Genomic DNA, 15,475 nt, shown 5'->3' with positions numbered 1-15,475 from the left:
GAAAGGTGAATGATATTTTCTTGTGATTTCTACATTGTAAGCAGATGCCTCCAGAAATATTCTGTTACTATACTGCAACTGAGAGGCTACAACAAAGTAAGAATATTTTTTAGAGGTGGTGTTACTCTGTGGTTAAAAAGCTATAGCCTTTGAACTGGTCTAATGCAGGGAGAAGAGGCAGTCAGATGGTGGGTAAACAGTAAGCCCAGGCTATGGGAATACAGGAAAATCCTTGTGTCTGATATTTATTAAAGGGCAGTACACATCTCTATCAGTTAGTTATGGCTTTTTTTAATGAATATGAAGTGTACTAGTGGCTTTTACAGCAAGTGCATAGCTTAAAAATTAGGAGCAAGATTGGGTCTTTAGTTCAAACACCTACTACAGATAGTTTGATATTGTCCTCTGCTTATGTTTGCTGCTAGATTCTCCCATCTGTAGGGTTTTGAGTGTCTCAGACACAGATCTTGTGGGATTGTATCTATGAGTGCAGGGGGCTTGAGGATGTAATTTATATAAAAACATTAGTTTGAACAGCTGCTGCAGTTACTTTGATATTCTCACCAATTACCATTTGCTTCTGGAGTCTCCCATCCTTAAGACTTTTGGACATCTCAAACACAGATCATGCAATATTGTGTGTGCATGCAAACTGGGTTTGGTGGGTATAATTTATGTACAAACCATTCTACCTAATGAGTTGTGCTGTTTCCCCAGCAGAAAGGCAATAAATAAATAAAAATGGTGGATTGCTCTACTGATGTTTTGGTTTTACTTTTGGAAGTATGAATCTGTTGCCCTTAATGTTTCATTCATTAATGATGACAAGTGAAAGTAATGATTGACAGACAGATTGGGAGTATGGCTGGAGTAACGTGTAAATGAACTAGTCTGTGATGAAGTGAGAACTTCATCCTCTGCTATGGTCAAAATCTGTAAATTGTGACTACATATCTATCCTCTGTTATGAAAGATATGTGAAATGATGATCCTGAACTGTCTGAAGCTGTAGGTAGTGAATACTTCTATATCCTCAGTGATACACGCAAGCTGTGAGACATGACCATTCTCTACTATGGTTACAAGCTGCTAGTAGTGATGAGATCTTCAGCAGCTGTGGTCACAAGCTGTGACCAGTGACAACATTTGTATCCTCAGCTATGGTCATAAAATATGGGTATTAACTGCATCTTCACCCTGAGATATGGTCACAGATGGTGGGTTATGGCTACATCTTCATCCTCAGCTATGGTCACAAGCTATGGGTAGTAATAAGGAAACGGGCTCATGAGCAGAATTATCAGAAATGTTTTCGACAAGGCTACAAATCTGATTTTTTTCTTGATAGGATGAGACACTATAGCTCCATTAGATTGATACAAGTTACCTGGGTTGATTGACCTTCATATTAATGAAACATGCCAGCTTTGTAGTATCAAATGGAGATGATCCTAGCATGCTGCAGTGTGGCAGGATGTGTGGAGAGAATCAGGAAATACAGGCTAACTATATCACCCATCTGTAATAAAATAGAGCAAGACTGGTCAAGATAAGTTGCAATCTGCTGTACGTGAAAGGTAGAATTGCTCTGTCCTAAAAGTCTGTAGTTTCCTTAAGCTCATTAGGAAAAGTGAAATGAATTAAAGATGTGGAGAGATAGTCCATCAGTTGCTAAATATTTAAAATAAATGAGTGCATTTTTGTTCATGAAACATAAACAGCTGCATGAAAACTGGCAGCTAACATACTTGGCAGTAAAAAGTCTACCATAATTTTAGCAACAATCCTCTGCTTGTAAATACTGTATATACTCTATTCTGACTTTTATTTGCCTTGGGGCTGTTATGATTGAATAACATTTTATTACATCATCATATTAGTTGTGTGGGTTACAACTACTCTTTTAATGATCATACGATCTTAAAATCATAGGAATTACAAGGCAACTGAGTCACCCAACCATTTGTACTTTGTCAGTACCCACCCCCATACCAAATCCCTTCTGTCAGGGAGGACACAGCCAGTCATACCAGGGTGAGTTTGTGAATACCCATCCAATCATCCAATTCCTATTTGAAGGAAGATAATATGTCATACTACTTAAGTTGCAGTGGGTGGGTTAAGCCCAAAGGGGGCACTGTGCTACATATTGAACCTCTCTCTCCACCTAGTTTTGTTTGCTGTTGCTAAAGATTTTTATCCATGGTTGTAGCAGTCATGCGACTATTTGTTGTATGAATACAGAGAAGGTCCAAGACTGCCGGGCCCCTAATCGCAATAAAGGCAAGACACAGACCTCCTCTCTGGAGTCTATAAGATACAGAAAACATGAACATTACTTCCAGTCTTTCCTGATAGATTAAGGATTCTATGCCTGTGATCTTCTTAGTTGGAAACCTCTTGGGTCTGTATAATTGCTTCATATGTCCAGCGCGGTACTTCCCAAAGGAGATATTGTAGTTAATGGTTAACCTAATCAATGGTGAGTATAAGGGAACAATTACTTCTTTCAGTCTTGATGGTATCCCCTGGTAATGACATTGCATTGGAGTACATTGTTCTTGCTGTAAAACTTTAGTGCACATTGTTCTACTACTGTTGGTCTATGAACTTTTCTTCGTGTGTTTATTTTCTTGGTCATTATATTTGAGCAGTCACTAAGGAAAATGAGCCCTTGTTTCTAATCTAACACTCTGTGTCTAAATAAAATAAGTAAACTAATAAAATCACATAAATAGCGCCATTACATTGGCACATTAGTACATTTTTTTTGAGAATTATATTGAAAATTAAGACCTAGGTTGAGATTCATAGATGGTTAGTGCACTGTGTTTGTGCAGATTAGCACAACTGGTTTCACTGCACAGGGTGTGAAATGACTGTGACACATAGTGCAGCTGTAAAAGGGCTGAAATAGTATGTTATGTGGCACATGCTAATGAAAGCAGAACTCCTTCCTTAACTCTGGGGAGTACCAGGTCTACAAAGACTTTACTGAAATTCCTGTACTAGTTGTATGGTTGTCAGTAATGTTGTGCAAAATGGTGATGCCTGGCTATATTATGATAATGAAATCCGGCAAGTTGTGCACATCACACTGAACATGGGGCATCTGATCAGTATGTATGTCCTGTGCATGCCATTAGCATCACGGTACAGTGCTATCACTATGTCTTCACACCATCAGTGCTATCACCATGTATTTACACCATACTGCTGCAGTCAGCAGTCAGATTCCTAGTCTTACAATGTGGTGCTACATTGCATTACATGTAATCTCCAATTGTGTTGTCTATTTGCAAGTCCAGCTGTAGAAGAGAACAAAGTGGTCATGGTCATCTTTGTCTACTGCGGTTACTAGCAATGATACTTGACCACCATGGCCACTACATCAACTTCTCAGTGCAGAGACTGATGACCTAGAATAATTTTTGGTGTCGTCTGTATTTGCTTCTCAGAATGATGAAGTGAAGCCTCCTTTCCTAAAACTTGGCCAGAGAAGTCTGCCTTAGAATCACAGTTCCACTTTTAGTGGTTGGAGGCTACTGAGGTGTGATGGAAACTGCACTGCAACCTTAGCAACATGGAGTACCTTTTAGCATGACATAGTGGAGTTGTGCAATTGGAAAGCCCTGCACATCAAGACATCATGTTAGCAACCATCCCATAACATCGACCACAAAGAAAAATAATGTCTGTTTTTATTGCCCTCTGGGGTAGCCTGTCATCCAGCCATGCCATCAACTCATACTCTCCCTATCCTGTTGTTTTTTCCTGCCTTAGATTTTTCCTGATTACTCATCATCCAACCCTATCTGTATATATGTGCTATCCCATCCGCAGCCATCCCGCACCACCATCACCAGTAGCCCTTCTTTTTAACATAAAAGGGTCTCTTTTCATGTAAATAAATGTTTCCTTCCCTCAACATTCAAACTCTCTGGTTACTCTTCTCTGTCTCATATGCTTGCTGTTCTCCCATTTCTTGATTTCATATCTATCCTATTTCCTCTTTATTTTTATGAGGACTGGGTTGTCACTTTTCTGTGCACACCCACAATGATGTATCTGAGGCCCACTCTGCCACTTTCCTTGTACCAGACAGATGCTAGCTGCTGCTATGTGGCCCTGCATTGCATGCATGAGCACACATTACTTGGCTGCACCTTCTCATCTTTCCTGTTGCATCCGTCACATCAATCAGGCATACCATTGTGCCACTGCTCCTGTCATAGTACAGTCAGAGCTGTTCAACTGACACCTTTCTTTAATTTTGGTGTCCTTTGCTTGGTATGATACTACTACTCAATTTGTAATACAATCTTTAATTGGTTCATGTGACTCTGCACTGCAGCCTCCTCAAAAATTAGTATTGTGCATGTGTACAGCACTTGTCAATGAGTCACAGCCCTGGCAGTAATCTATTCACAGTACATGAACCAGCCTGCATTTTCATTAACTTTTATATCAAAACAAAAATGAAACTCACTTCCAAAGCATTATCTTTTCTGTGAATGTTATTGGGTTGTGAGATGGGAGTTGCCACCCATCAGAGTATCTTCTGTTCATTCCATTTTCATTTCCTGCATTCATGACAGTTGTCTGGAAAGACTGTATGCATTAAAACCATGCAGTCTCTTACATATTTTTATCGTTATCAATGCATTGTCTACACACCTCATTGCATTTTCCTATTTTGCAAATTTGCATCTGTAATAGTCAGAAAGGCACACAGGCCCACACATGCACAACTGATTTCAAGCTGTCTAAAAAAATTACTTCTGTCAGGAAAATCATAACAGTCATATATAAAAATGGGCTTATAATTTATATTTGGCTTTAAACCATTCTTCTGCATAAAATGACCTTGGCAACAACTCAACTATTCCCGTCTGTAACATAAATCTATTTTTCTCTCATTTCCAACTTCTTTAAGTGAGTTTAAAACATCTGACCTTACTAAGCAATTAAGGGAAATAATTGTTAATCAATAATAATTAAGTTAAATGTAAGAGCACTTGTAAACAGTTAATTAATTGCCTCAAGAACTTTAGAGAAGAAAGACAAAGTACTATGGAATTGCTAGTGACAGTTATTTTGTTACAAGTGGCATGCATATATTTATCAACCAAACATAATCAATACAAATCTAAATATTATTGAACAGCTAACAATGACAGGATCTCTCTATACAGAAATGCAAAGCTGGTAAAACTGATGCTTGCTTGACAGCAAATTATTTCATTCCAAATACATACTTTTTTCCTACAGTATTGACTTTGCGGTACAGACTTTGTGTTATTTTTACAGTAAAAATATGGAACAAATATTTCATTAGAGTTAAAATAATGCAGCTGTTTTATTTGGCATATCCATTATTCTGTAATTTAGCAATGCAGCAAATTACATTACCTAACTGACTTTTTTAGAAAAAAAAACATATAACTAAATGGACTCTACTCTTTTTTGAAAATGTCTGCTGCAATTTATTTGGAAATATGACAGTGAAAATGTATTTTTATTTATTTTTTATTTATTTTACATTTGTTGAGCGGGCTAGTCTAACTGGATATATGTCCATTTTCAGTAGAGGCCCGGGGAGAAAAGCTCCACAGAAGATAGATACAGCTTAATATACATGTGTAACTATAGACATAAAGGGTTATTAAAAAATACATTTAGTTATACACGGTATGAAAACAGAATAAACACTTGAATTGTGCCGTCAGCATGGCTCCTCCATAGTGTATCTGTACAGACCTGAAACAGATATCCATCAGCCTCTCAAGATATACCTGAAACCGTCTCACCTCCAGCTATCATATAAGACCAACTCTTAAAAGTGCTATCAGAAGCATCTATACATCGTGACAATATCCCTTGATGCATCTTAAATAGCAAGAACCTCAGGTTTCTGTGCTGTGATCTCCTCTTTGGTATATACTTTTCTAAAGTAAAAACATATACCAAAAATCTCTGGCTGAGTAAGTTTGCAGATGATTACAAGCTAGAAGCAGTCATTGATTCCCCAAATAACATCCATTCTCTGAGAAGTTTGTCCCAAATAAATAACTGGTGCCAAAATCATGGACTGAAACTAAATACCAAGAAATGTATTACTGTATAATTTGGGAAGTCATCTATCTAGGGAACTACCACACTGACAATAAGCCCCTAAGAGGTGACCCAGCTGTTTGTATTTTGGGAATTTATGTTGATAGTGACCTAATTTTTGACCAACATATGTCCATTGTTGTAAGGAAGTTCTTCTATATTGCACAGTTTATAAACAAAGAGAACGTGTCTAGATCTAGGGATGTCATTACCCCCTTTACTTAGCCCTCATTAGGCAATCATTGAATATAATGCCCACTTTGGCACGTATCTGTTCAGACTTATGTGATAAGTGGAATGCTCACGGAGATACCTTACTTAAATTATACAAGTCAAATTGAATCAGAGGTACTCGGTCTACGAATCTAAACTTCTTCTGCAACCTCAACAGAATGTATTGGAGGGCAGGTGCATCTTGTAAGGTATATCACTGCTCCAGAACAGATTCCCAATTCACATAAAGCAAAGTTCATCCTTGTCCATGTTGTAACACATCTTGGATCTATGGATGAGAAACAGGAAACTTACCCCAGGACTGTTCCCAGTACTAAAATGGATTAAGGCAGCTCTGAAATGTTTTATCTCATGCATGGGTCCTCTCAAATTATCTATGGTTTTATCCCAGTTATTCTTATTAGGGGTAATATATAAATATTGACCATGGTATTGAAAAAGCTGATCTCTAACCAAATATGATAGATTAATTCTAGCAGAAAAAGGGAAACTGCCTAGGTTTAAAATGGCCTGCAAGGGTGATTATCCTAGAACTTACCTTTAAATTACCCATGTCACATTAATAATGCTCTCTTTTCAAATATTTATTTACTATGGTCCGTTAAATCTGCATATTATTCCTGCCACTGTTTTCATTTCTAATCAATTAGGCTGGAATTTATAACTTCCTTAATCACTCCATACGTTACTTTTGCTATGTCTTAACTGCAGCTATCAAATGGTTAAACAAAATGCACTTATTTCTAGGCTGCATGTAAAGATACTTGCTTCTTAAATTGTTATGCTCTTGGTAGAGGGTCTTATGGAGTTTGCTTATAAAAAAACAGTGCCCTACTGCATTAGATACATGCTGTGCAACCATCACTATCATAATGAAGTGTATAATGATTCTATTTAAAAACTGCTTCTGCCTGTCACAATATAAGGTGGCTGGTTATCCATCCTGCATAATGAAGCATTCACTCTGCAGCTGCTAGATTTGATCATTCCTTCCAAGTCTTTTTCCCTCTCCCATGGTCCACCATCTGGCATGTATGTACAAGGCAGAAATTATTAATATTTTATGAAACTGAGAAAGGTCCTATATCACATGTTCTATTAACAATCAAAAATATTAGACACCAAGAGCACCATGAAAATGTAAACCAACACTGGAAAGTTTATTAGCCACTTAAACTCCAAAAATACTAAAATAAAATGCTTAACTTTATCACCGCGTTTTTCATTCAATATGGAACTTCATCAGATTAATTAACACAATAATCTCCTATTAAGTCAGTATTCTATAAAAATACACAATTAATTTAAACTTGTGCAAAAAGTTCCTAATTTTTTTAAGAAAGAGCTATTTATGTAATAATCAATAGCAAAGCAAATTAACAAACAAGCAAATAAGTAACTATATTAGTCAATAAACAACTAGAAAGATAGAAAATAAATAAACTAAATAAAACATGAAATTAGTACACACATGACAAAATAATTAATACAACTTATTATAAAACATAAGGTAATGAACTTCACATAAGAAATGATAACATCCCAATATCTGTTTTGAAACAAAACATAAGAGGCTTGAAATGAGAGCTAAAATTTGCTTAAATATACATTTATTCCCAGAGTAGGATTACAAAGTTCAAAATGGCAGAAAAATCATCAAGGAGCAGAATGGTTCATGATTTTCTTCCTGCCAGGCTACTAGAAATGGAAATCAAAATCTAAACTTGTTATTCTGGAAGTAGTGAATATAGTAACAGAGATAAAAGAACTGGAATTGAGATCTTTAGAAAAGGGTAGGAGCAAACTGCATAGGAAAAAACAGAAATTGTGGGAACAATACATACAAGGATGAATGAGGTCTAAAAGGTGGCAGGACTTAAATGAGCTATGTAATGTCTGAGTGTGAAAGATTGGGTAGATTATAGGTGATGTATAATATTTGCAACTGGGAGTGTGTCAGTATGGTTTGTGATGTAAAATGCTCATGACTAGGATTGTGTTGATGTGGTTTGTTTTCATTTATATAAATCTATGATTGCCTATGTAGTAGATGATGGTTTAGTAAAGATGTTTCTTGTTTTGGAAAAAAGGCAGGAATTGAAGAATTGATGTACTATTGCTTTGACTATATGCTATATAGCAATATATGTGAAGTATAACATTTATGTTAATATAATTTGATTACTTTTATATGAATGCAAATTTGATTATGTTGCAAGTGATATTTCAATAAAGGTTTTAGTAAAAAAAAGAGAGAGCAGAAATTAGGCTAACCAAGTCAAGGTCAATATGACATAGCAGACGAAATAACAAGATGGCTTACCAAAATTTTATTTGACTTTGACAATTGACAATAGTGCTGCCTACAATAATAGGCATTGATGAAATATGTGTTTTAAAGTGATTTAATTGCTGTTTTACGCATATATTCTGTGCCCCCCAAAAAAGACAAAAATAGTTCTAGCTTGTTTGCTTTGTTTTCCCACCTTTTTCTGCTACTAGAATAGTCCAGATACAGATTTCCTGTATTCATGACTGTATCATAGTTTCTGAGTTCCCCAGATCTTTCTCTGCTAGAGGGAAGCCTTTCTGCTTATCAGTGGGAGTGGTAAGCACCGGGTAGCCTATCTAGCACAAGAGGAGTGGTTTCTAGCTCTGAAATTGTAGCTTATTGGCTGTTTGGAATGAATATGCTTCTTACTGCACTTTATTTAATTTGGTTTTTACTATATTGTATTTAATTCAACTGCATTTACTGTAGTTTAGCTATACACTCAGGTTTGCCAGCCTGCATTGTGTTTTAAAGTGATTTAATTGCTGTTTTAAGCATATTTTCTGTGCTGAAACAAAAAAACAAAAACAGTTCTGGCTTGTTTACTTGTTTTCCCACATTTTTCTGTTACTATAATAGTCCAGATGGGGGATTTGCTGTATTCAGGACTGTATAGAAGTTTCTGAGTTCCACAGACCTTTATGTGATAGAAGGAAGCATTTCTGCTTATCAGTGGGAGTGGTACACACTGGGTAGCCTATCTACCGCAGGAGGAGTGGTTTCTAGCTCTGAAATTGTAGCTTATTAACCATTTGGGCAGCATTCATATCCCTTTTAACTTTCTGCCTTAAAAGCCCGTGTTTGCATGGGTTTGCACTTGTTTAAGCTCCATGGATCCCGTTTTGGCAACATGTAAGCCTGCAAGAGCAACAGAAAGGAGAGAGACTCTGAGAGACTTTAAGTATCTCTGTTTTACTTATTCTTGAACATACTGCTTACTGCCCTTTATTTAAGTTGTTTTTTTACTTTATTGCATTTAATTCAACTGCGTTTACTGTATTTTAACTACACCCTCAAGTTTGCTACCCTGCACTGTGTTTTTAAAAAATTTAAGCATAGTTTCATTGCTGAAACAAAAAAACAAAAAAATCAATAAAAAATCTAGTTTGTTTGTGTGTTTTCCCACCTTTTTTATTACTAGAATAGTCTGGATACAGATTTGCTGTATTCAGGACTGTTTTGTAGTTTCTGAGTTACCCAAGCCTTTCTCTGCTAGAGGGAAGCCTTTCTGCTTATCAGTGGGAGTGGTTAGCACTGGGTAGCCTATATACTGCAAGAGGAGTGGTTCCTAGCTCTAGAATTGTGGCTTATTGGCCATCTGGCTAGCATTTCTATCCCTTTTAACTTTCTGCCTTAAAAGCCCATGTTTGAGCGGGTTTGCGCTAGTTTAAGCTCTGTGGATCTCATTTTGGCATTCTGCAAGCCTACAAGAGCAGCAGAAAGGAGAAAGAGAGACTTTGAGACACTTTAAGTATCTCAATATTACTTATTCTTGAATATACTGCTTACTGCATTTTATTTAAGTTGTTTTTACTATATTGCATTTAATTAAATTGCATTTACTGTATTTTAGCTACACACTCGTGTGCTAGCCTGGACTGTGTTTTAAAGTGATTTAATTGCTGTTTTAAGTGTATTTTCTGTGCCAAAACAAAAAACAAAAAAAAAATAAAACAAAAAAAAAATGTTCTAGTTTGTTTACTTGTTTTCCCATCTTTTTCTGTTACTAGAATAGTCCCGATAAAGATTTGTTGTATTCAGGACTGTCTTGTAGTTTCTGTGTTCCTCAGACCTTTCTGTGATAGAAGGAAGCCTTTCTGCTTATCAGTGGAAGTGGTAAGCACTGGGTCGCCTATCTACCACAATAGGAGTGGTTTTAGAAGGAAGCCTTTCTGCTTATCAGTGGAAGTGGTAAGCACTGGGTAGCCTATCTACCACAACAGGAGTGGTTTCTAGCTCTGAAGTTGTAGTTTATTGGCCGTTTGGGCAGAATTTCCATCACTTTTAACTTTCTACCTTAAAAACCTGTGTTTGCTTTGGTTTGTGTGTCACACAGCACCGCTAAGCTAGAGTAAACTATTACTGGTGCAAGAAAGTCTGCGCTTTAATTTTTCCCTTAGATCTTGCAAGTTTTCTTTCCTCTCGCTCTTAAACTAGCTTATTTGTCTAGCACTTTACCAGACACTTTGTAGCAATTGTTGCACTAAACATTCTATAAGGAAACAGATCCAGTTCTTATTAATAAGACCCACCCCTCCAGGAAAGTCTAAAGGTCAGTTTCCTGTACTTCCTCCTAGTAACCTGGTGAACCTAGGCATTCTGAGGCAATGTAGCATTTGCCTCATGTGCACTAACAACCCTCTCCTCTTACTTCCTAACACTCAGACTTAAGAGAGATGCACTTATATATCCAAGTTGGAAGCAATGCACTCTGCAGCCAAGATCGGAATAGCTGATCAAGAGGAGAAGGCCAACACTTGCACCACACTACATGGAACACATAGCCCTCCAAAGCATACACCATCACAGCTCTGACATAAAAACACAAGCCACACACCCACCTTCAAGAAGAGTCTAAATAGAAATCTACCCAAACAGTACAGACCTCCAAGGCAGAAATGCACTCGAACACCACAGCATGGCACAAATTACAAGACACATAGCTCACCTAAACAGGGTGAAACTCAACCAAAGCCCCCTAAGACAAAACAGCTTTCCCAATACACTAGTCATAGATGACTCAGTAGTGAGGTGCACCGATGTCCCACTCACTAGACTGAATAAGGAGAAGGTAGCAGTCAGCTGCCTGTCAGGTGCCAGGATCCATCAAATAATGCATGCACTTAGGTCACTCCACAAGAAGTACAAATATGACTCTGTCATTGTCCATGTTGATGTGAATGACCTGAGATGTACCTCCCTGGATTACATGAAGAGAGACATGGAAGAGCTCGCGGATCATGTGGCCCAGGCAGGTATGACCCTAGCCCTGTGCAATATCCTACTGTCACCCAGAATGATACCACAGTGCGAGCAGAAAATTATTGACTTCAACAATTGGCTAAGTTTCTGGTGTCATTCTAAGTAGATCCAGTATCTGTCTGCCTGGGATGACATGATTGACAAACCTCAATACTTTTCCAGAGATGGCCTGCATCTATCCCCCCTGGGATTATGTATAATGGCCAAGGGTCTTGCCACCCTTATAGTGCCTGTTTTAGGCAGTGTTCCAATGCCCAAATTACCACCATAACAGCTATAAATAAATGCAACCTGAAGGTCATGCTGCTCAATGCTAGAAGTCTAAATCTTAAGATGCACTCACTCAAAGCACTCTTTAAAATGGAGAACATCAACATTTGTGCAATAACAGAGACCTGGTTCAAGGCAGCTGAAAGCACCCCTGTGCTACCAGGCTATAATTCTTTCCATACCTTTCGACCCCAAAATGTGGACTGATGCTCCAAAGGCAGTGGTGTCTTCATATTTGTAATGGATATGCACACCTCCAGATTGGTAGCCCAACATAACACAACAGAGATACTTCAGGTACAACTAACAATGGGAAAGACAATTATTCATGGCGTAGCCTGATATAGGTCCCCAGCATGTCCAAAAACTCTAACTCCTAAGCGCCCTGGAAAATATTAGGGTCCAATCCAACACCCTCATACTGGATGACTTCAACTACCCCTTCATTAACTGGTAAAACTACTCATGTACCAATACACTAGCCCAGTGTTTCCTAGAATTCATTAATTCCAGTGCCCTGGACCAGCTCATTCTTACCCCCACTAGAAGGAGCAACATCCTTGACCTGGTTATCACTAACAAGGGTGACCATCACTCTGCACCAATAGTCATCTCCTCCCTGGTTAGATCAGATGACAAACTAATCACCATGGATATCCATATCCCACCCGCACCCCCCGCAAAAGTAACCACTGTGAAAAAATTCTCCAAAGCTACCTTTGGGCTCCTAAAAACAGAGGTGGCTAACTTCACGACACCCATGCAGATGGAGAACAGGTGCATGACTGCAGAATCATACACCAAACACTGTACGAACATGTAAACAAATGCATGGAACTGGTCATACCCAACAGAACTAAGACGCTCTCCTCCAAAAAAAGGAAGACAATCTGGTGGTTCCCTGCCATAAACAAACTCTACAACAGAAAAAAGAAACTGTTGCAGAAAAAGGTGAAGTCCCAAGGCTGGAAAAACTCCCTTATTACCCTCAACAAAAAGTTGAGATCCCTCATCAAATCCTCTAAAGCTAGCTACGAAAACAGGATTGCAGCAGACACTAAAGATAATCACAAGGCCTTCTATGGTTATGTCAAGAATCTCCATGGCAATACCCACAATTGCTCAGAGCTACTGCATAATAGTAGCTCTTATACTGAGCCAACTGATATTGCCAATAATCTGGCCAACAGATTCAGCGCTAGCTTTACCCCTCTCTCCCCCCAATATGACTTATCACAATACTAAAAGAATGTCAGACACCCAGTATTACTGCTGCACAGGTTAGAACTGCACTGTCTACTTCCAGGAATACAGTTTCCATGGGACCCAACAATATCCCTGGCTGTGTACTACGTGAACTACAAAATTTACTGGCACCACACCTATGTGCCCTGCTCAATCACAGCCTTACCTCAGGTTTTGTCTCTACCAAATGGCGCACTGCTATGGTCATCCCTTTCCATAAAGGGGAGTGACTACAGACCCTGGGAACTATAGTCCCATTAGCCTGATGAGTCTGATATGTAAGGCTATGGAATGCATCATTGTGGACCTAATAAATAAGGATATAGGGAATCTCCAAACTCTGAATCCTACACAATTTGGCTTTGTGAAAAGCAGATGATGCCTGCTCAACCTTGTCAACATCTTTGAGTCAGTCCCCAGAGCTGTGGATGAGGGCAAGGTAGTTCATACAGCCTACCTTGATCTGGTGAAAAACCTTTGATACAATTACCCACTCCAGAAAACTAGGCATCATCCCCCATATCACTAGATAGATGGCAAACTGGCTCACAGATAGAACCCACAGTGTGAAAGTAGCAGACTACAAGTCAGACTGCCAACCAGTCATGAGTGGAGTCCCAGAGGGATCTGTCCTGGGTCCTCTTCTGTTTGGTATCTACTTCTCTGTTGCCAGGCCAACACGAAGGGTCTCTGGCTGACCAAGTTTGCAGCTGATTGCAAGCTAGGAGCCATTATTAACTCCCCAAGTGATGTAGACATCCTACAGAAAGGCCTCATCAAGAGCGACAATTGGTGTCAAAACCATGGAGCAATGATTGGTGTCAAAACCAATGCTTTAAAATCAATGCCAAAAACATGTCATCATCCCCTTTGGAAAAAAACTTGATTCCAATGAATTAGCACATCAATGGCAGTCCACTGAACACTGAAGGCGTTATAAGGGATCTGGGAACACAGTTTGGTAGCAACCTCCCCTTTGACCACTACATAGCCACTGTGGTTGGAAAGTCCTTCTATGTGGCACATCTCATTACTAAGGGTTTCGCATTCAAGAAGAAGGAGGTCATTGACTCTCTATACTCCTCCCTCATAAGACCAGTCTTTGAGTACAATGCCCCATTTGGCATGTACCTCACCAGACACCTGCAACTACTGGAGAGTCAACAAAATTACATCACAGAGATGATCCTGGACCTTAAACACATGTCCTATATGGACAGACTCAAAAAACTCCAGCTATTCTCTGTCTCATATTGCCTACTTAGAGGCAATCTCTGCTTGACTTACAAAATCATGTCTGACTCAACCCTGTTAGATATGCTACATCTAAAAAAATCCCAATCCCTCTGCACCACATGCTCCAGAGACCTCAACCTCATTACCTCAATCAACAGAACATGCTGGAGGGACAGGTTCTTAACCCAGAGACTGCTCATGCTCTGGAATAGACTTAAAATACATGTCAAGCAGAGCACCTCACTGGCCATCTTCAAGAGAAATCTTAACGAGTGGATGGGAAATAGAAAATCCCTCCCCCCACAGGGGATCACTTTAGCAGCTCTGCTCGATAGAGGCACTGGAAACTAATATCAGGCAGCACGATGCCAGGGCAATCCTATGGGCTAGGCTTGTAAAGGCTCTAGGCCCATTAGCCTAGTACACGCCTATGAACCTATGGACCTATGAGGTAATAACTTTGAAATGGAATAAATATAGAATGAAAACTGATATAGAAGAAGTAGTATGTAAATACATAATGTGCTTGAAATGACATGGGAATAAGATCTGAAACAGAATGTTAAAGCACAGTTAAGAAAATACTAAAGACATCAAAGGATATAAATCTCAATAATAATAATAATAATAATAATAATAATAATAATAATAATAATAATAATAATAATGTACTCCATATGCATGTCCAGTCAATTAACAGGGCATCCTGAGAATGTCATGTAGACATTTCATTACTATGCCATAAAACAATAATTTCTGAATTATGTTTGGTAGAGGATGGGTATCCCAGTAAAAACTGTAAGTCAGCAGTTCTGACATTTCCTTCTAAAGAAAACTGCATGCAGTAGAAGAGAAAATATTGAGCTGCAGGAGCCTGGCCATTGTTTACTTTTACACCCACCCTTTTTTGTTTTATGTACAAACCAGCTTGATTTTATTAGAAATGAGATTAAAGTTACCTTTTCATTACTGAAGGGTCTGGTAGCTTGTACACCCTTAATGCAGAGTGATAAAAAGGATGGCACTCCAAGAGGGGCAGACTTCTGCCACCAGTAAAATAGT

This window comes from Protopterus annectens, chromosome 2.part2, assembly GCF_019279795.1.
Source record: "Protopterus annectens isolate FY-2018-M chromosome 2.part2, PAN1.0, whole genome shotgun sequence".
NCBI lineage: Eukaryota > Metazoa > Chordata > Ceratodontiformes > Protopteridae > Protopterus > Protopterus annectens.
The sequence above is the reverse complement of the archived record's forward strand: the minus strand, read 5'-3'. Positions refer to the sequence as shown.